The sequence below is a fragment of the Taudactylus pleione genome, unplaced genomic scaffold, assembly GCF_031769625.1.
Source record: "Taudactylus pleione unplaced genomic scaffold, aTauple2 ptg000116l, whole genome shotgun sequence".
Classification (NCBI taxonomy): Eukaryota; Metazoa; Chordata; class Amphibia; order Anura; family Myobatrachidae; genus Taudactylus; species Taudactylus pleione.
The window spans coordinates 26,806,591-26,831,617 of NW_028284518.1; the positions used below are offsets into that span (position 1 = coordinate 26,806,591).

A 25,027-nucleotide genomic window follows, 5' to 3' on the forward strand; every position below is an offset into this window, starting at 1 on the left:
ACCCACAACTGCCTGGTCAGCTATAAAACTGGCATGGCAGTCGGAAATATCTGATTTGAATGACTTTGAGTCAATTCTTTCAAGCCTAAATGTTGTTCTTCCATGCCTCAAATCTGCACGGTTACAAGAGATTCACCTTAGGATACTTAACCGCACTTACATATCTCCGGCCCAAAGAAAACATTTTGTACCATTAGAGACTGGGAGATGTATAAAATGCAACTGCTCAAATGCTTCTATTTCTCACAATATATGGTATTACAGAAAGATCAACAAATTTTGGAATAAAATCCTATATTATATTAATATTACACTGAAAATCAGAATCTCTAAAAATGCTAGTGCCCTTCTTTTTGCGGATTTATCAGTATGGGAGTCAGAAACGTCTTTGGGTCAGTGGATGCCTTCCCTAAGTGTAATGGTCACAACTGCCAAACAATTAATACTCAAATATTGGATCCTAAAAACAACACCCACTTTGAGTGAGTGGAAAGCTGCAGTACTGGAAGTCCTTTATTGAGAACGCCATATGGCTATCCTTAATGTTGAAAAAGGAGTTCTGGCCTTCTCACGAAAATGGGAACCTTATATACAGTGCCTACCTATTCAAACTCAAAATAATATTTGGAAGGTATTTGAACACACGGAATGGTTTCTGCTATGTCAGATTACCTAAGATTTTTTCCTATGTGCCTTTGTATGTTACTCTTCTTGAGACACCCTGTGTCTTTCATTTTTGTTTATCTCACTTAAGCTCTCAAGATTACATCTCCTCCCCCAGCATTGTTCCACCAATTTCCCCCCTATTTCTATGTGTCACATTCGGTATGTAATTTTTGTATCATTTTTCTCCACAAAAATTCCTCTACGGTAATTTAGGATTACGATAGTTATTATGCATTGTGAAGTGCTAAGTATATTGACTCGCATGCTATAGATTTTATGCTCAATTATATTGTATTGATAATTTAATTTGTCTATTTCTGATAAATTCTGTTTCATTTACAATTTACAATATATATTTGTCCCAAATTGAAAAATTTAAAATAAACAGTGAATTTATATTTGTTTACATCAAGAAACAATGGTCTTTTATTTGAATGTTCTATTTTATTTCTGCTTTATATGATGTCTATTGTACAACAATTTTCACTGTTCAATAAACAGATTTACAAAAAAAAAAAAAGTATGGGTTATCTCCTGACTGAGCGTCCTTACTCCGGGCACATATGCTAGTGATGAGTTTGCAGACGCCCATTGACAATGTACACAGCTGCCATCTGGGGAGGCAATGTTACGGGTAGGGATCCAAGGAACTGTTCGCCGTGCACACCCTCCTGATAAAGACTTACCTCCCTGGACCTGTGAGTATGCCGCTCCTTCCCCTTGACGGCAGTGTGTTCCTTTGGTGTGTATCTCCTTTCCTGTCAGGGACTTCCGGGTTAAATCACGTGATCGCGGCTAGTCCAGTGCTTCTCAAAGTATAAGAAGGGAATGGTTATAAAACTCTTTAGAGCCTCCTGGTGTGTTTTAGTGATTAATCTTTTTCTCCAACATGCTTCAGCCATTAAAGCCTTCTTCTGGGAGTAAAGCACATGACAGGAAAGGAGACACATGGCGAAGGAACACACAGCCACCAAGGGGAAGGAGCGGCATACTGACAGGTTCAGGGAGGTAAGTCTCTATCTGGAGGCAGTGCATGGCAAATTGTTCCTTGGACAACAGTAACATCCCCTCACCAGATGGCAGCTGTCTTCTCTGGTGTCCATTGCCGGTGGGCATCGGGAATTCAGGCACACCACTAGCATATTTGCCCGGAGTAAGGACACTCAGTCAGGAGATAACCCCCACTTGTCTTTCTACTGCCGAACTCCTTGCCCCATGAAGATCACCCTGGGCAACACTAGTAGTGCTCACATAGTTACTGTTATTAGACGAGTGGGACTCTGCAGGTCATTACTGTCACCCTCCTGGCAACTACTTGCTGAATCAGGCCCAGAGTCAGCTACTGTACCTTATACGGCAGCTCAGAAAACATTTATAGCCATCTGGCTCAGTGCGCAGGTACAATTTATACTATTTATCAGAAGTTTTGTATGAAAATGGGCACCAAACATATATAGGTATGAATAATATTTATTATTTACTGTATATCAGCATGATGTTATATAAATCCTTATAAAAATATATATAATACACATAAACTATGCGTTCTCAAGCAATGTGTCTCAAAATATAAATATACACAATAAATGTTAAAAATATACCACAGAATTCTATGGAGAAGGTGCAGTGTGCAAGTGAGGTAATGCCTTAAGTATGCATATATAATCATGAAGAGGACAAAGGGAAGAAGAGTATCTGCACACTGAATCTTATAAATGTTAGGCCCCAAATATAATCGAATAAATAATATATTTAATCATGGGTGTGCAGCCCTAGTCAACCAAGTTGAATCGTGGAGTTGAAAAAGAAAGTCAGGGGTTGTATTACTGGTACGCATATATAAAACAGAATAGTGATCACTGATAACTATTGTTTAAATGTCCATAATTAAGAATGGTCACTTTTCATAAATATATATTGCAATATTCCCTTGTGCCTGCGATTCGATGAATGTCTGTATACACAGGGAGGAGGTTCCTAACAGTTTTAAACAGCATGGTAATCTGGTATTAATTGCCTGTGAAATCCCATACAAGGCATACAATTGGTGTAGGTAAATGTGTTGTACATACACCTTAAACGTCTCTTAAAAATCCTTCTGAAGGCTCCATTTGCATATCATAGTCTATTCAAGAGTCAACTTTCCAGACGGAGTGATGATAGGAGCGGCATCCCACCCTAACTTTGCTTACCGGTAAGACGTGTGTTCTTCATGGTCCCTCTGCCGCCTGGAGCATGTGCAGCTCGCCTGTGTCCTCCTCCAACTTCGTTCCCCAGCTGCATGCTGGTCCGGGCTGTCTTAATAGTGAGCTAGCGATGGGAGGTATTCCTAGGTCACCTGATGGGGGGTCCCTGCTTACGTCAGGGATATCCTCCTATTGATCCATTCTTGTAACTCCTGCCTTCTATCGCATTTCACTCGTAGGGCTTCATCAGAAAATGTAACAGTGTCTCATGGGTTTGTTTAAATCCATATTTATAGGTTTATATGCTTGACTGTGTAAATACTGCTGTACTGCTGTATGCAGGTAACTGTGCTGACAGTGTAGCAGGTCTCTGAGAAGTCAATATCTTCGTACTGTTGAGAAGGTGCTTGACTGTGCAGGGACTGCTGTATTGCTGCAAGCAAGTGGCGGCACTAACAGTGTGGCAGGTTTCTGTGAAGTCAAATGGCAGCACTCCTATTGCTGAGTAGCCACTATTGCAGTGTGGCAGATCTGTGAGTCAGAATATATCTGTCCCACTCACTGACATCCATTATTTACCGCATTGTCCTCTCTAGAAACTTCGCTATGGCCTGAGTATAAATGGACAGACAGCATAACCACACTTACTTTTCAATAACTCCAATCAAGATGTGAAAAAGTGGAGAATGGTGTCTATTGTCATAATAGGAGGTATTGGTAAAACTGTAATACAAACAAATAATGGAATGGAGTTACAATATGCGCTTCATGTAATCCCAATGTAAAAAACCTACAGGGCATGATTCATAGGTGGACATCAATGCATCCACCACGACTGTGTCATTTTTCATAGCAAGACTGCGACTTTGTGCTAAAGCTGCAGCTGATGGGATTTCTAAAGAGATACCCACTGGCTGAGGTAATAATCCAGCACTTTGCATATTAAGAAGCCCCATCGGCAGCACATCGGTCGCACCATCAAACATTATACCAGCATGATGGAGGTGCAGAATGTCTGTCTGAACGTGGGCACTAAAATCATGACATGCCATCAACATGACCACATGTTTCTAGACAGCACCCTATTACCACCCAGGAATACCCACTGAAGTTGTCTCTCTCTACATCCAAAGTACTTCTGTGGCTTTTGGGTGGTAATCATCAGGACACATGTACAGTGCGACTTGGATGGATGTGCAGACAGAAAGATCGGCCACTTGCATCCGACATTGACACTGCATTTACCTATGAATCAGGGCCACAATAGGTACAGTATGAGCTATATCAATGTATGCAAACAACATTAAAAACATACAGGAGAAACTACACAGTAAGATAATGTACTGGCTGTTAACATACAAACATTACTAAGTTCTGAAGTGTCAGCAGATCTAAAGATAGTAAATGTAAGTCAGAATTCCATATTATTGTTGCTGTTACAAAGGGGAGAATATAGTTGCTCCTTTTGAAGTGACCATAAGGATTCTAAAATGGTAAACTTTAATGGAAGCCAAGAAAATAAGAACATTTCAATAAGTGCATACAACAAACATAAAATGATGATAAAGGCATGACATTTATCATTTGAAAATGTTACAAAGTGTACAGTAAAGACTTTTTATGAACCTATAGTATGTGCAATATTGTTATTTTATGTGATATAGCCTCATTTTTTTTATCATAATCCAAAGTTGGGAATTTGCTTCAAATGCTAAAAAAACAAAAACAGAAAAAAAATATTTTCAGACCCAAGCCTCTAGCGGCACAGTGGAAGATGCTGATTGGTGACACCATCCAAGAGGGTGAAACCAAAATAGCAGAGCAGCTCAGCTATTTTAGTGTGATGGTACCACCTGGTGCGGCCAGCACCCACATATTGATACACATAATATTTGATTATTTTAGTGGCAAGCAAATTAATTAACACTAAACATATTGAAAATGAATAAAATCAATAACATTAATAGTTTACATAAATGTACATTTTTTAAACAAAACATCTTTACTTTGAATCTCCTGGCTACCTCTGATTAATGTGTAGAGAATACTTTTTCTCTGTTTGTTAAAGCAAAAGCTGGATCTGATATATACAACACTAATATGACATGTTTTTGCACTATCCCTGCAGACTTAATGAAAAAGTACAGTCATTTCTGAAAAGCATGATTTGTACTGTACATAATGTACAAATCATGTTCTTCAGCATTAAGCAGGCTAATGGTTCATCTTCTCAGCCAACTATGGTTTTGATGGGGTGCTCAAAAGCTCATGTCTTTTTAAGTAAAATGTCTCCATTTAGCACTCTTTGCTATCATAACATTGACAATTACTGATTGAGTAGGCTTGGTCTAACAAAGTAAATATATATTTACTGTAATTAAGTTAAGACTGATTCACAAAATGAAAAAAAACCCCACATAAGACCTTGCCTGATTCAAAGATGAATGCAATGGCGATTCCTTATGCAGATCGAGCGATTGTTTGCATCGCACATGCATATAAACCACACTGTGTGTGCGCTCCATTTGCATTGCAATTACGGATGCACATAGGAATAAATCGCACAGTGATTGACAGGTTGTTATTGTTTGGGGGTTGTAACAGTGGGGTGCTCAGAAAAATGCAGGCGTGTATGATCATTTAAGCATCATTATAGGGGTGTGCATAAATTAGCCCTTGTGATTTCCTATGCAGAATGAGAGCCCTCTGCTTTTGAGTCTGGGGCAAGATGGCCGCTCGAAGTGCATTGATGTTACCAATATTTATGCAGATATGCGTCATCGCACGCAGGTAAGAAGGCAGCAGTGGATGTCTTTATGCTCGGGTAATCTTTGCAAACAGCATATTTTCGCAGCTGCATTGTGTACGAAAATGCAGCTGTGATCACATTAGCATCCATCTCTGAATTAGGCCCTTACTGTACAAATAGGAGAATGATATTTTAGTCACTCTCTTCCCATCCAATACTTAAAGCAACTTTATGGGGCATATTCAATTATGGGTGGGAAATTTAAAAAAAAAAAAACCTGCAGCACAGGGTTTTACAAGCTGCCTGAAAATGGGACGCAATGATTTCTATAGAAATCATCAAGTGTTTTTTCTCGCACCTCCGGAGCAAATCTGATTTTTCCTAATATCTGTAATTTTGCTTGGATCCTAGCAGCCCTTGCTCCTCCTACCAGCCTCTGGAGGATCCCAGCAGCCCCCTTCCCGTGACAAGATGGAGGGGAGGCTACTGAGAGCCGCAGAGACCACCGGAGACCCCCGGAAATTTTTTTTTTTTATGCGACACAGGGTTTTCAACCATATAGGTCACTTTAATAAAATAAGACCTTGGTGGTCTCCTTTTCCAAAGCTGTCATTAGGCACAGCGAAACGCATTAGAAGACCACCAAGGAGACCACCAGCACACCTCTATATTTGCCAAGTGTCTACACACACAGCGACCTGTTTTTCAGCCACCATGAACTAACTTTCCGGATTTGACTTCTTCTTGGGAACATCTTTGAACTTTTGTTTTCGCTGTCCACACCCTGGATTTACAACAGAGGTCCACACTGTACAATTTGGAGGACACCAAGTGCAGCATACTCACCTGTATGTCAATAGGAGCATTCCCCCTATCGCTATGAGGATCTGATAACTATATATGGGACAATTGAATATTATATTGGATTCAGTGTCTATACCAACATCCGGTGTTTATGTACTGGACATTACCACTTTAAACATCTAAGTGACAGCATTGCATTTAAATTTACCCATGTATCCGGCAGTATTATAGGAACAGGGAATGTGCTGTTGTGGTCCTAAACTAGGTGTATATATTGGCTTGCTATAATTGTTTTTATTTGATTCTAGTGTAATATATTATATTTTATTAAAGTGACCTATATGGTTGATGCAATTTTAAATTGTTTGTGAATTTTCATCATCAAAGCGCTACTACCTTTTGTCTATTGTATGTTTACCTATGCATGGGCCTGACTAGCCCTTATAAAGTAGCAGCTGGGATGAAACCACTCACTTCAGCACCTGTACCCAATTATTGGTACCCCATTTTTTTCGTGTATGTGCCTACTTAACAAGGCTGCTATTACAATAAATGACGGGCAGAGCAAACTATCAGAAGAAGCTTACTTATTAGTAATGCTACAGCTGAATTGTCAGTAAAGTACACATTTGACAGCTGTATGAGCACAGTGCATGTGACTGTAATTACAGGAAGAAATGTGTTTGACACAGCAGCGTTTACTACAGGAATTCAGCTCAAACTCACTTAGTCATCTGTAATATATGATCAAACCTGTGCAGTTTGTTAAACGTAATGTGACATTTAGCAAAAATTACCAATTTAATGGATGTAAAAAATATAAACATTTTGTACCATTGAGACCAAAATCTGCAGTAAGATCCTTGCATCTTCCAAAAGTATTTATGAAACAAAAATAAATTATGTGATACTGACATTATTGCTCTACAGAATATCTTGTGTTTAACATGTAAAGAAATGGTATTTATAGATAAAAACAAGTGAAAAGAGTGTTATTCCTAGAAACTAGAATAAGATGAAAACATTTTGTTTATGTTGTTTTATTTTGGTAGGAATGTAAAGCAAGAACATCTTCATCACCCCATGTTACAAATTATGGATTTCAGGATTCATAGAGTAACCCTTCCAATATAGCAATTATCCCGTACTACTATTAAGCAGAGGTTAAGAATGGAACAAGGCCATGTTCATGGCTAGCGCTGGAATTTACATTTATAGTGTTGAAGGCTTGGTACCAACCTTTTGCAGACTACAAGCATAGCGATCCTTCCACTCCCCCAGAGTCAAGGGCTAAAATGCATATCCAGTTTCACTACTCATAGTTAACATTCTCTTTTAAAATCCATTATCCCAGTATCATTCACAAGGGTTCCATTCCTGTGCCCCTTTCATTATCTCAGAAAACTGAAACATAACTTATTCACAATGTTTTGAGCAAACAGACTTGATACTGTACTTTGGCTTCTGTTCTTTAAGTTGCTGTGTTCACTACATACTGTACTCTCCACTGTTGCTATAAATTCCCAGTGAAGGACACTCCTTGATGTGGTACAAGGAGACAACAGAGGCTTAAAGGGATACATTACTATTTGCTATAGTTACATTATTGGTGTAACACTTGCTCACTGGTATTTATCATCCTAGTAGGTGATAGGGTCACTTTAACTAACTTGAAAAGATTTTCAGATAGATGTTGAGTATTGGCATGTCACCACATGAGCCTTGATCTTCTTCATCTTGAATAGAGGGGACTTAAGGGGTCAGCTTGGGGATACCTATAATGCTTATGGTGTAGGTGTGGCTAACCATAATCCCTCCCATTTCAAATAAAATAACACTTATAGTAAAAAAAACCTCTATATACTATAGTAGTCCATTAACTTTACTTTGCTATTTATTTATAAACCACTGATTACATATGTTTCCACCTATAAAGCTAAGAAATAGATATTCTCCCCCAGCAATATGACTATAGTCTAGTGGTATACTTCAAATCTCAGAGCCTGTACTCACTGTGTACAGATAATCTTTCTATTTAAAAGACTTACAAAACTTAAATTAGAAAATTAGCTTTATTTAATTACTGTACTTCTCCTTTTGTATTAAAAACTGTTTAACCCTAACCCTTAGCCTTCACTCACACCATTCAGTCCTACTCTCACCCTGCAATAAAATGATTTGTTCTCACTTTGCAATATTTGGAACCATTCAATGTCTATGCAAGTGTCTAGTTTATAGCCACTAAAACTTTGGTGCACAGTCCTTATATGTTTGCACCTGGGTCTCTTTGGGGGATATTCAATTAGCCGTGGGATTCACCCTGTGATTAATTGCTGGCCAAAATCCCTGTGGCGAGGGGAAAGGCTATTCAATTAAATAGCCATCAATTAAATCGGGCTCGCGTGGGGAAAAAACCCACTGATTCCGCGTAAACTGCGGAATCAATGGGTTTTCCCCCACGCGAGCCCGATTTGGATTTTTTTCCACTGACTTTCCCTCGCACCTCCATGAGCTGTGAGGTTCAGTGCGACTGCAGGCTAGTTGAATACCATGGATAATTGAATACCTCTTTTATTTTTCATTCAGTATGATTTCTATTGTAGGTGTTTAATTTAAGGTTCTTTATATAAACAAAGCCAAGGTTTGGGATAGACTCAAATCAGATGCTATCCTACAGTTTTCTTTGTCCTAAAAAAACATCTTCTTACTTTCTTACACACTCTGGAAGAGTAGTACGGGCACTAACAGGTGGATAAAGTGAAAAAGAGGGTAGGAAAATGGTGTGGATGAAAGTAATAAAAGATGTTGACCCTGTGGTAGCAGGAAATCTTACTATGCATTAGCTTTTATTTAATTGAAGTAACTAACTCCTTATGCTGCACAGGTCAATTAGTCACCCTGCTTAGTATTGGGGATGTTATCTTAGTATTGGGGTTGTCGCCTTACTGTTGGGGATACCTTAGTATTGCAGATATTACCTAGCTGTTGGGGATGTTACTTTAGTATTGGGGATGTTACCTAACTGTTGGGGATATTACTGTATTGTTGGGGATGTTACCATAGTATTTGTTATCTTATTGATGGGGATGTTACATTATTATTGTGGATGTTACCTTATAATTGGGGATGTTACCTCAGTTTTGGGGATGTTACCTTGGTGTTGGAGATGTTACCTTATTGTTGGGGATATTACCTTATTATTGGGAATGTTACCTTACTGTTGGGGTTGTTACCTTACTTTTGGGGATGTTACCTTATTGTGGATGTTACCTTATTATTGGGGATGTTACCTTATGATTGGGGATGTTACCTTAGTATTAGGGATATTACCTTACTTTTGGGGTTGTTACCTTACTGTTAGGGCTGTTACCTTATTATTGTGGATGTTACTTACTATTGGGGATGTTACCTTATTTTTGTGATGTTACTTACTGTTGGGGATGTTACCACATTATTGTGGATGTTACCTTACAGTTGGGGATGTTACCTTACTATTGGGGATGTTACCTTAGTATTGGAGATGTTATCTTACTATTATGGATGGTACCTTACTGTTGTGGATGTTACCTTAGTATTGGTGATGTTACCCAACTGTTGGGGATGTTACCTTAGTACTGGGGATGTTACCTAACTGTTTGGATATTACCGTACTATTGGGGATGTTCGCATAGTATTGGGGATGTTCCCATAGTATTGGGGTTGGTACCTTACTGTTGAGGATGTTACCTTATTATTGTGGATGTTGTCTTATTATTGGGGATGTTGCCTTATTATTGGGGATGTTACCTTAGTATTGGTGACGTTACCTTGGTGTTGAGGAAGTTACCTTATTGTTGGGAATATTACCATAATTATTTGTGATATTACCTTAATATTGTGGATGTTACAGTACTGTAGGGGATGTTACATTACAATTGGGGATGTTATCCCTTAGCATTGCAGATGTTAATATTTCCAAAATCACAAAGAAAGACCTACAGTCAGGGGTGTATCTATAATGGGTGCAGGGTCCAGGGATGCCCACACTGCACACCATGCACCCATATAGTCTTGTACATATCTGTCCATAATCTCCAGAGTGCCTCTCTTAAAATGTCCCTGCATGCCTGATATTTAAAAGGTCAGTGCTTTTACTAGCAAGACACGGCTAGTAAAAGCACTGACCTTTTAAATATCAGGCAAGATCTTGAACAATAGTGCTGGGGTCTACAACTCGACATTTAGTAAATAATCCCCCTGGTATCATTAAACACTAAAGAAAAACACATGCAATGAACATCAATACTGGTCTTACTGAGAAGTATTTTTTTTTTTACAGACTAAGTAGATTTATTGATGTTTGCATACCCTACATATATCTTAAATAGTAGATATTTGAATTCAAGAGCAGGAACTGATAAAACAAAAGTTTAATGCTGGAACTTGTACACTTGTACTGGTTTATTATTGTCACATAAAGTGTACTGCTCTGACAACACAAGACCAGTGGCGTAACTAGGGCAGGGCTGCCGGGGTTCGTGGCCTGGGCACCGCCGGCCACGGTACAAGCCCAGTCCTAGTCAGACTACACTGGAGCCGAGCGTGCGTTCCAGCAACAGGAAATGATCCCTGGGTGCAGCACACGCGGCTGATCGATTGACCACAATTTACAGCAGCCACAAGTTGTTTGCTATTTGTTTTTAGCAAGTTTATGCACAGATTAGATGTCTATATGCTATATAACACTTTGATGGATGTGTTGCATATTGTTGTATATTTGTTAGTTTAGATATTGTTTCACTGGGGATTTTTTTAGGTTAGACATTTAGGGGGGGTTATCAATTAGAGTGGGTGGTGTCTGCAGGTGTTTGCAGCACTCAGTTATGTATCTTGACAAAGGTCCAAACTTGGGACCGAAACGTCGATATGATGTGAAACCTGCTATGCCATAAATTACAATAATGATTTTTATTCAGAAGACTGGTGAGTGCACGCCATTTTTTTTACATTTTTATATATATATTATATATATACACACAGGTTGAGTCCCCATATCCATAAATGCTTGGGACCAGAGGTATTTTGTTTACATACATGAAATAAATTTATGTTTTGTATACACCTTATACACTTAGGGCTGTATTCAATTAGAGGCGAAAAGCCATAATCGGCGAAAAAGTTTTGCATATTGCCGTTTTTTGCCTGGTCGGAACTTATGTCCAAATTCAATTCCAGCCAGAATTCGCCTAAGCGGAAACTCAATGCAATGTAATAGGCGAAAAAGATTTGCCTCTGAATAGCAGGTGAAAAGAAGTGCAAATTCTTTATTTTGGCGTGCAAAGGTGGGGACACGACCAAGAACCCAGAACACCTCAAAAAATTACTTTCATTTTTGGTGTGAAAAAGTAAAAAGTTCAGGGATGAGTATAAAAACTAGCGAGATAGACTTCTTGGGGATTTACAAGGATGGGTCAGGTGTTTTTGGGATTGCAGGTGCATGTAGCAGGTGTGTTTTTGAATTTTTTTAAAAGTTCACTTTAGAAACATTAAGATATGCTAGCACCCATTTTCAAGTACCCCAAATTTGACTGGATTACTTATTCTCCCCCAAAAATGCTGCATTACGGTATTCTTCACCACTTTTGCATAGACTCTACCAAGAAGCAATTTAAACTACTTAAGTACCAAAACACATTTATTAGGGCTATTAGTACACATGTACATTGATTCCCTATGTTAGTGTATCTTTTTTTGGGGTACAGACTGATTTCGCCACTTCTGACCGTACTTTCCGCCTGTTCCGCATTTGCCGCTTTCCGTTTTAGTGTGGTTTGGAATTGGAAAGGGCGAAAAGCAGGGACGGGCATGAAAAGTTTTTGCCTCTGAAACAGGCGAAGGAGGCGGAAAGTCGGACAGGCGAAATCTTTCCGACTTTTCGCCTCTAATTGAATATGAGCCAAAGCCTGAAGCTAATTATCTACTTTATTTTTACTAACTTTGTGCCTTAAACAAAGTTTGTGTACATTGAACCATCAAAAAGCAAACGTTTCACTATCTCAGTCATGCTAAAAAAAAAAAATCTGTATTTTGGAATTTTCCGTATTTCGGAATATTTGTATATGGGAGACTTAACCTGTATATTCATACATACATGGAGGGTGGTCCATAAGTGTGGAAACACCTTTGCAAAAAGGAAATTAATATGGAAATATTAATCTAGTGTCTGCACACATGATATGGGATTGGGGGAAAACTTTTTAGGGAATGTCACCAGTATGTTGGCCATTTTGAAGTCGGCCATCTTGGACAAATTTCTTATTTGGGAAGGTAGTCATGTGACATCAAACATGCAGAATTTCATAAGGAAAACAATGTATTAATGTATCTTTATTAATTCTCAAGCTTTAATATAAAGTTATAGGGTATGTTCAAAGTGCTGTACATCATGTTGCCCTCCATCTCTGGAAAAAAAATTTGTGTGTAATATAGGGTATAATTGTCATCTGATCAAATGCAATTACCAGACAATAACTACTAAGAAACCATATTGTTTGAAAGATGGGACTCTGAATAATGTATTTGTGCCAGTAAGGGGTTGAATATGCCCTTCTGTGTATGGAAAAATTGTAGTGGTTTCCATAGTACAATGTGATTTTTAACAACCAATGTGCCATATTATTTGAAATCAGGGACTCCCCTTTTTTAAAGTGAGTGCCACTGAATTACTGGAAGCCAGGAAGGGGGAGATCTTTCCCCATTCCTGTCTTTCTGCAGTGTATACGGTTTTTGTCTTTTGATCACACTGATCACCAGAAAATATTTTCTACAGGGAACTCCTCTGTCAAATAAGATTGTGTGTCTGGATGGGGGAGTGCAACGATCCAGAGACTGAATTGGAGTCCAGTGGCAGGAAGGAAAGAGGGACACTAGTGGATAGTGCAATAAAAGATGGTCAACAGTAGCTGGGTCTGGTACACAGAGAAGCAAATAAAACAAAGGGTTTAGGCATAGGCATGGACAATGAGGGGTGGGTACATGAATAGTAGATAATAGAATGCAGGATGCAGTGACAGGAACTACATTAGTGGCATGAGCACAATAATTTGTCAAGGAAGACAGGAACAGTCAAAGGCTGTATAGAAAGTCAAGGGGGTGGAGCTATAACATGCTGGAACATCAGGAAAACAGTTAAATTGGGCTAGAAAGGGCAGAGCAGTAGTGGCGCTATAGGGGTGCTGAGGGTGTGGGTCTCACCGAGTGTCACCCTCGGAAGGGGTGACACCAAAATGCCAGCTCCTGGCTCCAGTGACAGGAGCCAGGTGCTGCATTGTGACATTCTCCTGCACCACACAGAGAAAGAGCTGACAGTGCAGGATCTAGTCTCCGGGGGCAGCCCAGCATCACTGGGGCTGCTGGGCACACCCCTGGAGTGATTTATCATGAGGCCTTTTTGTTGGTCCACACCCCTTTTGTGGGATACAGAGTGCACACTGGGGGTAACCAGAACCGGTCACATCTCTGAGGCAGGGAGCTGTCTAACAGCCAGAATACTGTAACTCAGTCAGTAGAGCAGAAGCTCCGAGTACAAATCCTTATAGGGAGAAAGGAGATATAACTTCCTGAAGATGACAAATTGGACATAGCAGTTACTTGCCTAGGTTGTCATTTTGGTGCTAAGGCCCAGGCCTGGTTAGCCTTTCCATAAACTAAAGTGTAATATTACCTAATTGCCTTATGTATATCATTGTATAAATAATCATATGTCTGTAAGAACTGACAATATGTGTAGCTTGTTTGATTTTGCTCTCTAAAATTAAAATAGTTGTAAGTTTAACTAGTACTGAAGAAAATAGTTTTTCCTGCTAAACAAAGTCTTATAGTGGCCTCCTCCTGTGGTTCACAATTAGGGTTGCCAACTGTTCCTGAAACAATTGCTGGAGCTTACCATGTAATTGTGTTATAAATTACACCATGCAGATTCTATTCCTGGAGAGACAAATGAAATGAATTAAATGAACAACAAAGATTTTATCTTTGTATACATTATAATATTGGACAAGATTCCAAAGTAAAACTCGACAGTTATCAAGTTTCCTATAAATAATAGAGAATGCACAATATGAGATTTATCCATATCAATAGAAAATAAAAACATACATATGAATTCTTACTGTTTCCAAGGATATGAAGATGCTTAAATAACATATGATTCCAAAGACCCATTAGATCTAACACAGTATTTTCTTTGTTGTTGTTTACTCCTTTTTCACTAAAATAACACTGAGAAAATTAATTCCATCACATTGTAAAAAGTTTTTTCATGGTCTCTGTTTTTACATTTTATAAGTTTCATATCATTCACCCTACTGCTTCAGCATACTGGGATTATTAGGTAATACTAAAATTCAGCATTAGACTGTTTCAATAATTCCATCCATGTTAGAAACATGTACACACTTAAAAATTCCATTCTTACCAAATTCCATGGCCAGGTGATGTAGTTAAGAAGTCAACTCTACAATGTTGATAGTTATTATGTGTCTACATACTCAGAATGCTGCCGGTGAAATGTCGCCATTGTCACAAAGTCAACATTAGGGCTAGGCTGTGGACAGAAGCGATAGGCTTCAGGTGGAAGAGTTAGGGTTAAGCACTAGAGGGAGGGTTAGCGTTAGGGAAAGAGAACAAATAGTGGAGGATTGGAGGTCTGACCTGGGAGTCACAGTCACATGACCGCCAGGACCCAGAAGTCAATGCTCGGTCACTAAGGATGATCTGTCTACATTCTAACATGTTGACAATTCATCACTGTGTATATGATGAATGTCAACATGGCCAACTTTGATATTATGACCATGTAAACATGATACATGTCAACATTATGACTGTCGACATATCATACTCAACCCTGCCTCAGGGTTTGCTATGTTTTGTCAACATTCATAATGTTGAAATTCACCATGTCAACATGACAATTATGATGTGATTCTAATGTTGACATTCATCATGTCAACACTAATAAAATGTTGACGTGCTCAGAATGTTGACAAAATGGTGGGTCCTGGAGGAGCGGTGATCACTTACCTCCGTTCAGCTACAGTGGTAGAGCAGTGTCTTTCAGGTCTGGTGGTGTCAGGTGATGTTGAAGTCCGGCTGTGTCATCTATCCAATGGTGAGTACACTAACCCTTATAACTCACCCTTGGCCTTTACCTAACCCTATAACACTTCCCCGCAGCCTAATCCTAATGTTTGCGTTCTGCAGAATGTTGGCATTTCACATGGTGACATTCAGATGTTGACATTGGGTATTATTCAGTACAGATCGAAACTGTGATTGCAATAGCAATTATGCACACAGTTTTACTTCAAAGATATGCTAATCCACTGTGATCGCAATGCCATCCCAGCACAACATAAGGATGCCCACTTTACCTTACACACATTCGTAAAACTTAGCAAGACTTCAAAACCATCGGTAAAATCAAGTACCACCGCAGCCTCACGCACACTTGTTTAAGCTCTGACCTTACTCAGGAATTGCTAACCTCGTCGAATGCAGTAAGTACACAAGCTGCATATGGCATTGCAGTGGATAATTTATGCACGCCCCTGCAATGGTATTCAAATGCACTGGCATGCCTGCGTTTCGCCAACCACCCACAAACGGTACTTCCTGTCAATCACTATGCGATGGGTCTGCATAGTGACTGCGATTGTAGTCCCACTCGCAGTGTAGTGTTTGCGCACGGGCACTGTGATGCATATGCAGTATGCAACAATTGGCTGATTGTGTGCATAATCATAGTTGTGATCCAAGCTGAATCAGGCCCATTGTGATTTTGACATGTTCCATCTTTATATTTCAACAACATGTTAACTGTCGATATTATTACTGAAAACATTTTTAATGTCGACAAGGTGACTGCATCTAATGTTGCAGTATGTAATCGCTATGTATGGAAGTTATCTTTTGGATAAGTTGGGGGAATTTATTGTTCCACTATTTTCAAAACTGATCTGCTACAAATTGTCATCCCAACTTTTTCATTAAAATAATACATTACCTGCAATTATAAAAAATGCGTGGTAATGAGCTGAAAAAAAATCACACACGAAAATAAGTGGTTTGACAAGTAAGTGAATTTGCAGCTATCTTGTCTATCATACTGTAAAATTGAGAAAAGGGAACAAGCTTGTTCTACTTAGCATTGGTCCAATCCTCTAAGGACCCACATCTAGTAATACCCTTCCTAGCAACGTTGGCTGGTTGGTGCATGAGTTAAAAAAAATGTGAGCCCCTTATTAAATAACAATAATATCTCTATTCTTTTCCCAATAAAAACATATGTCTGTGCACCCTTTATAATGATACATTAATGTATGTGCCCCATTACCATTCATATTATTATTGACTCCATTGTCAGTAATAATTTATGAATTCATTTGTTTGTAATTTATAACAATATTATATGCACCATATTAATACTAATTTTAAATTATTATTATTATTATTATTATTATTATTATTATTATTATTATTATATAATGGTCTCCCATATTTCCATAGTGTAATGGGTAATATCTACCTATTTTGATCTTGTTGTCTTGATCTGGCATAGACCAATGGGTTAAAAATAAATAAATAAATACTCTGTAGAGCTTCCTGACACAAATGATTTTATATTTGGCAAGAAAGCCAGTAGTCACTCATGTGCAGTTTTTCACTATTCATGAGCTTAGAAATTAATTCACAATCAGTGATGCAACACTCATTAAGTATTACTTGCATCTACCCTTGGGCACACATAAATGATACTGCTTGGAGAGGCTTATACTCTATGTGTTGCACGTGATCAGTGTATGCCATCTGCCAGATTTGCCAAGCCGCTTAGCACTGAGAGACTAGTGAAACATGCCATACATAACAAGTGTCGGACTGGGGCATGAAGGGCCCACCATGGGAATGCAGTGATAGGGGCACCTAATTAGGGGCATGGCCAGCCTCCACAGAGAGTACATGGTCTAGGCCCCTTTAAAAAATATATATAGTAAATACTGCTAGTGCATGCATAATAATGTAGCAGATTAATAACAGCAATGCATTGTAGAAAAAAGACTATAGTCCTATGCAGTATAATGTAACATATGTATAATTCTAGTGCACAGTCTGGAACCTGACACCTAGAAGAGAGGGTGGGCCCTCAGGCAGAAGGGGGACCTATAACCCTGTACATACCTTTCACAACTTGGGGAGCCCCACTTACCACTACTCATCCTCAGGGCCAGAATAACAATGGGGCGGACGGAGCTTCAGCTCCAGGCCTCCAATGAAAATAGGCCCACCGTCTACTGGATGAGCTGGTGAAAGGAAGAAAAATTTCCTTACACAGCCTCTAAGCGGCCGTCCAAGGCACCGCGTGTTTAATCCCCACCGGCTGGCAGCAACATTCCCCCCACCATCCCCCATCCTTTCCTGCCCATTCGACAGGAGCTAAGAGAATGCTGAGAATAATACAAATGGCGGCGCAGTGGAGGATTTCACAAGCCCTCCCTGCACCACATAGGATCTCAGTGCATCTTCCGTGCTGCGTGACTTCAAGCTGTGCGACGTCACCTATGTGCTGCGACCGCCCCACTGTGTGTAAATGAACAGGCATGCCGCCAGCACTGAATCAGTGAGTAGCTCAGCCCCGCCGGTTCATCATCTCAGGCCACTACCTGTCAAACTGATGAGTTCCAGCAGAGCGTCAGGAACCAAGGTAGGTCCACTGCAAACTGTCTAATGCTCCTGCTTTGCAATTCGTGACACTCTGACACCCCCTAACCTGACTTGTAAATTACACACATACTGTAAATGATTGGTTATCTTCACATAGAGTAGACTGTTATTCAGGGTATGAATGACCACATATTGTAATATAATAAAATGAAGTGTGTGTATGTGTACAGTACTAAAATATATATATATATATATATATATATATATATTAGCGTGTATGTATGTATGTATGTGTAGATATACATACATATATATATATAGTATTTGTCAACACTCCCTACAGGCGCAGGCTGATGACTCCTCTGTTGTCGGGCTGCTGCTGGTGACGCGCTGCCCGGGAGGTCTGAGACATGTGTGTGAGAGACTCTGTTTGATGACATCACGGGCGGTGCGACGCCTCGTGGTAGTGCCCTGCGCGTGGAGCAGGAGGTGAGCGTTCTGCAGGTGAGTGGTATTGTGTTAATTGTAATTATGATTAAACCTATATATGTCTGTTTGTGATGATGTTATCATTGTGCTGCTGTCCCTGATGAAGAGGGAAACCTCGAAACATTGGATTAATAAAGGACCTTTTTATTGATGGTAGCCTATTGAGTGCCGTCCTGTGGGATCGCTATGTATATATATATACAGTCAGTTCCATAAATATTGGGACATTGACAGAATTTTCAGATTTTGGCCTCTATTCACCACCACAATGACTTTGAAATGAAACAAACAAGATGTGCTTTAACTGCAGACTTTCAGATTTAATTTGAGGGTAATTACATCCAAATCAGGTGAACGGTGTAGGAATTACAGCGGTTTCTATATGTGCCTCACACTTTTTAAGGGGCCAAAAGTAATGGGACAAACTAAACAATCCTAAATCTAACTTTCACTTTTTAATACTTTGTTGCAAATCCTTTGCAGGCAATTACAGCCTGAAGTCTGGAACTCATAGACATCACCAGACGCTGGGTTTCATCCCTGGTGATGCTCTGCCAGGCATCTACTGCAAATGTCTTCAGTTCCTGCTTGTTCTTGGGGCATTTTCCCTTCAGTTTTGTCTTCATCAAGTGAAATGCATGCTCAATCGGATTCAGGTTAGGGGATTGACTTGGCCATTGCATAACATTCCACTTTTTAGCTTTAAAAAACTCTTTGGTTGCTTTTGCAGTATGCTTTGGATCATTGTCCATCTGCACTGTGAAGCGCCGTCCAATGAGTTCTGAAGCATTTGACTGACTATGAGCATATAATATTGCCCGAAACACTTCAGAATTCATTCTGCTGCTTTTGTCAGCAGTCAGATCATCAATAAATACAAGGGAACCAGTTCCATTGGCAGCCATACATGCCCACGCTATGACACTACCACCACCATGTTCACTGATGAGGTGGTATGTTTTGAATCATGAGCAGTTCCTTTCCTTCTCCATACTCTTCTTTTCCCATCACTCTGGTACAAGTTGATCTTTGTCTCATCTGTCCATAGGATGTTGTTCCAGAACTGTAATGGCTTTTTTAGATGTTGTTTGGCAAAATCTGGTCTTCCTGTTTTTGTGGCTCACCAATAGTTTGCATCTTGTGTTGAACCCTCTATATTCACTCTTGTGAAGTCTTCCCTTGATTGTTGACTTTGACACATATACACCTACCTTCTGGAGAGTGTTCTTGATTTGGCCAACTGTTGTGAAGGGGTTTTTCTTCACCAGGGAAATAATTATTTTGTCATCCACCACAGTTGTTTTCCGTGGTCTTCCAGGTCTTTTGGTGTTGCTGAGCTCTCCGATGCGTTCTTTCTTTTTAAGAATGTTCCAAACAGTTGATTTGGCCACACCTAATGTTTTTGCTATCTCTCTGATGGGTTTGTTTTGATTTTTCAGCCTAATTATGGCTTGCTTCACTTATAGTGACAGCTCTTTGGATCTCATATTGAGAGTTGACAGCAACTGATTCCAAATGCAAATATCAAACCTAGAATCAACTCCAGACCTTTTACCTGCTTAATTGATAATGAAATAACACCTGTCCATGAAATAGCTTTTGAGTTGATAGTCCCATTACTTTTGGCCCTTTAAAAAGTGGGAGGCACATATTGAAACTGTTGTAATTCCTACACCGTTCTCCCGATTTGAATGTAATTACCCTCAAATTAAATCTGAAAGTCTGCAGTTATAGCACATCTTGTTAGTTTCATTTCAAAACTATTGTGGTGGTGAATAGAGGCCAAAATCTGAAAATTCTGTCAATGTCCCAATATTTATGGACCTGACTGTATATATATATATATATATATATATATATATACACAGAGAGAGAGAAAACATATGTGTATATAAATATATATATATATATAGCAACAAAAATCAGCGGCACTTGGAGCTTTTAGTAGAAATTCATTTAATGTGTACCCAGACACATGATACCAACGTTTCGGGGCACTGCGCCCCTTTGTCAAGGAAAAGAGAAATAACAGGAGTAAGAAGAAACACCTTACCTTATACCGAAGAAGCCCGCCATGTGAAAGCGCCAGGACACCGCCCGGGACCCCTCGTGATGTGAATGGAGTCCCGCACTGATGACGTCACCGCGTCGGGCGTCCACGGGAACCATGGCAACCCGGGCGCCCGCGCTACAACGTGGCCGGTCGTCCTGGAAACAGAGAAAGAATACAGAAAAAGTATTGTGTGTATGTACATATAGTAAACATCATATACCACACGTAATAAAAAGACCTCCGTGACTGGGCCACCAGGCTCGTGCTACAGCTGAAAAATAAGAAAAGAAATAGAATGTAAGGTAACGTAAGGAAAATCAAAAAAATTGTACTGATACATTAGGATCACTGACAAGCATCGATAATTAGATCACTCTAACATATAGTGTCCTAAGTACAGAAAAGAGCGCAATAGGAGAACAGAAAAACAGGGAGACACTTAAGGAACTGAAGGCATATAAATGTTAAATCTAGATCAAAAGATCATAAAGTCACCAACAAAAAGTCCAGGGACAGACCATTCGGGACCCCTGATAGGGAATACACTACACAGCTAGAACCTAGGTGTTTAATTGAATACATTCCAATTGATTCTCTCGTTGAGGCCAAGGGGACTGATGGTCTGCAAATTATATATCCATTTGGCTTCTATCTGAAGGAGGCGTGTTGCCCGGTCCCCCCTCTTATAGTTTTGGGTACATGATCGATGGCCATATGCCGGAAATCGCTAAGGGTGTGTTTCTTCTCAAAGAAATGCTGGGCCACGGGTTGATCCGTAGCTTTACCGGAGAGGGCTGCTTTTATAGTGGAGCAATGGAGGGCCATTCGTTCACTCATGGTTCTAGTAGTTTTCCCCACATAATGGAGGTCGCAAGGACAGCTGGCTAAATAAATGATATGAGAAGATGTGCATGTCAAGTTGTGCTTAATGTGGAAAATGCGTTGAGAGTGAGGATGAGTAAACGTATGTCCTACGTTCATATGCTGGCAGGTGGTGCATCCCAAGCACTTATAACAACCCAGCTTTTTTTTCAAAAACATACCGCCGGGGCTACTGACCTCGAAATTGGTGATGTCGTTATGGACTATCATATCTTTGATATTGTGTCCTCTAGTAAAACAGGCTAGCGGTCGTTTATTCCTCAAAGGTGTGAGATCCTTATCTGTATTGATAATAGGCCAGAGTGCCCGTGTGGCCCGATGTATAACAGCACTGCTTGTGCTGTATCTACTTTTCCAAGGAATGACATGTTCTTTGTCCCTATTTCTAGGGATAAACAGTGAGCTTCTGGGCATATTCAAGACCTCCTCTTTTTGTCGTTTAAGCATGGACAGATCATACCCTCTCTGTAGGAATTTATCAATAATACGGTCGATATTCATTTCCACCTCTGCAGGTTCACTAGTGATCCTTGCCACTCTCATCATCTGCGATTTTGGAAGGCCTTTTTTGAGGGCTGGGGGGTGATGACTGTTGGCCGACAATAAGGTATTCTTGTCGGTAGGTTTCGAATAAATGCTGGTGGTAATTCATCCCTCTTTAATAGAGACCTGTACATCCAGGTAGCTCAATGTTTGTGAGCTGTATTGGTAAGTGATCCTTATAGGAGAATCTCTAGAATTGATGATGGATAACAGTGTCAAAAGTGCCTCTTCAGCCCCTGTCCATAACATAAAGAGATCGTCTATGTACCTCGCGAATAATTTAATGTATTTTGACATCTCATGGTTAGAGAAGAACATAAACTGCTCCTCCTTAAACATGTAGATGTTCGCGTAAGAGGGGACGACATTACTCCCCATAGCGCAACCAGTGCGCTGGAGGAAAAAGCGCCCATCAAAAAGAAAATAGTTCATTGTTAAAGTTAATTCCAGTAGTTTCAAAAATAACTGATGATCGATAGAAGATACATTTTCCATAGTTAGAAACTCCTTCATGGCTGCCAATCCCCCTTCATGTGGAATGGAGGTTTATAAACTACAGACGTCCAAGACGCAGATCAAGGTGTTATCCGGTATCTCATGTATCTCCCCTAATACCTTCAAAAAACTGGAAGTATCTTTAATGTATAAGGGGTGTCTCGAAAGTAAGGGTTGAATGATACTGTCCAAGAATTGAGAGATTGGTTGGTATAAAGAATCTCTGGCCGAGATAATTGGACGGCCAGGAGGTCTCTCTACCTGTTTGTGGATCTTCGGCACTGTAAAGAGGATAGGAACCACAGGGTACTCCGTCATTAAAGCGGAATTTAAGATTGAACTGGATCTAGTTCTTCACAAAGCCTTTAGTGATGGACAGATATCAGATTCATTGATGAAAGCTTTAATGACGGAGTACCCTGTGGTTCCTATCCTCTTTACAGTGCCGAAGATCCACAAACAGGTAGAGAGACCTCCTGGCCGTCCAATTATCTCGGCCAGAGATTCTTTATACCAACCAATCTCTCAATTCTTGGACAGTATCATTCAACCCTTACTTTCGAGATGCCCCTTTTACATTAAAGATACTTCCAGTTTTTTTAAGGTATTAGGGGAGATACATGAGATACCGGATAACACCTTGATCTGCGTCTTGGACGTCTGTAGTTTATACACCTCCATTCCACATGAAGGGGGATTGGCAGCCATGAAGGAGTTTCTAACTATGGAAAATGTATCTTCTATCGATCATCAGTTATTTTTGAAACTACTGGAATTAACTTTAACAATGAACTATTTTCTTTTTGATGGGCGCTTTTTCCTCCAGCGCACTGGTTGCGCTATGGGGAGTAATGTCGCCCCCTCTTACACGAACATCTACATGTTTAAGGAGGAGCAGTTTATGTTCTTCTCTAACCATGAGACGTCAAAATACATTAAATTATTCGCGAGGTACATAGACGATCTCTTTATGTTATGGACAGGGGGTGAAGAGGCACTTTTGACACTGTTATCCATCATCAATTCTAGAGATTCTCCTATAAGGATCACTTACCAATACAGCTCACAAACATTGAGCTACCTGGATGTACAGGTCTCTATTAAAGAGGGACGAATTACCACCAGCATTTATTCGAAACCCACCGACAAGAATACCTTATTGTCGGCCAACAGTCATCACCCCCCAGCCCTCAAAAAAGGCCTTCCAAAATCGCAGATGTTGAGAGTGGCAAGGATCACTAGTGAACCTGCAGAGGTGGAAATGAATATCGACCGTATTATTGATAAATTCCTACAGAGAGGGTATGATCTGTCCATGCTTAAACGACAAAAAGAGGAGGTCTTGAATATGCCCAGAAGCTCACTGTTTATCCCTAGAAATAGGGACAAAGAACATGTCATTCCTTGGAAAAGTAGATACAGCACAAGCAGTGCTGTTATACATCGGGCCACACGGGCACTTTGGCCTATTATCAATACAGATAAGGATCTCACACCTTTGAGGAATAAACGACCGCTAGCCTGTTTTACTAGAGGACGCAATATCAAAGATATGATAGTCCATAACGACATCACCAATTTCGAGGTCAGTAGCCCCGACGGTATGTTTTTGAAAAAAAAGCCGGGTTGTTATAAGTGCTTGGGATGCACCACCTGCCAGCATATGACTGTAGGACATACATTTACTCATCCTCACTCTCAATGCATTTTCCACATTAAGCACATCTTGACATGCACATCTTCTCATATCATTTATTTAGCCAGCTGTCCTTGAGGCCTCCATTATGTGGGGAAAACTACTAGAACCATGAGGGAACGAATGGCCCTCCATCGCTCCGCTATAAAAGCAGCCCTCTCTGGTAAAGCTACGGATCAACCCATGGCCCAGCATTTCTTTGAGAAGAAACACACCCTTAGCGATTTCCGGCATATGGCCATCGATCATGTACCCAAAACTATAAGAGGGGGGGACCGGGCAACACGCCTCCTTCAGATAGAAGCCAAATGGATATATAATTTGCAGACCATCAGTCCCCTTGGCCTCAACGAGAGAATCAATTGGAATGTATTCAATTAAACACCTAGGTTCTAGCTGTGTAGTGTATTCCCTATCAGGGGTCCCGAATGGTCTGTCCCTGGACTTTTTGTTGGTGACTTTATGATCTTGTGATCTAGATTTAACATTTATATGCCTTCAGTTCCTTAAGTGTCTCCCTGTTTTTCTGTTCTCCTATTGCACTTTTTTCTGTACTTAGGACACTATATGTTAGAGTGATCTAATTATCGATGCTTGTCAGTGATCCTAATGTATCAGTACAATTTTTTTGATTTTCCTTACGTTATCTTACATTCTTTTTCTTTTCTTATTTTTCAGCTGTAGCACGGGCCTGGTGGCCCGGTCACGGAGGTGTTTTTATTACGTGTGGTATATGATGTTTACTATATGTACATACACACAAT

General features: G+C 39.9%; 1 pseudogene; it reads left to right on the top strand.

Moving 5' to 3' along the window:
- The first annotated feature begins 22,973 nt into the window (after positions 1-22,973).
- Positions 22,974-24,644, top strand: LOC148524847 (uncharacterized; annotated as a pseudogene).
- The last annotated feature ends 383 nt before the right edge of the window (positions 24,645-25,027 follow it).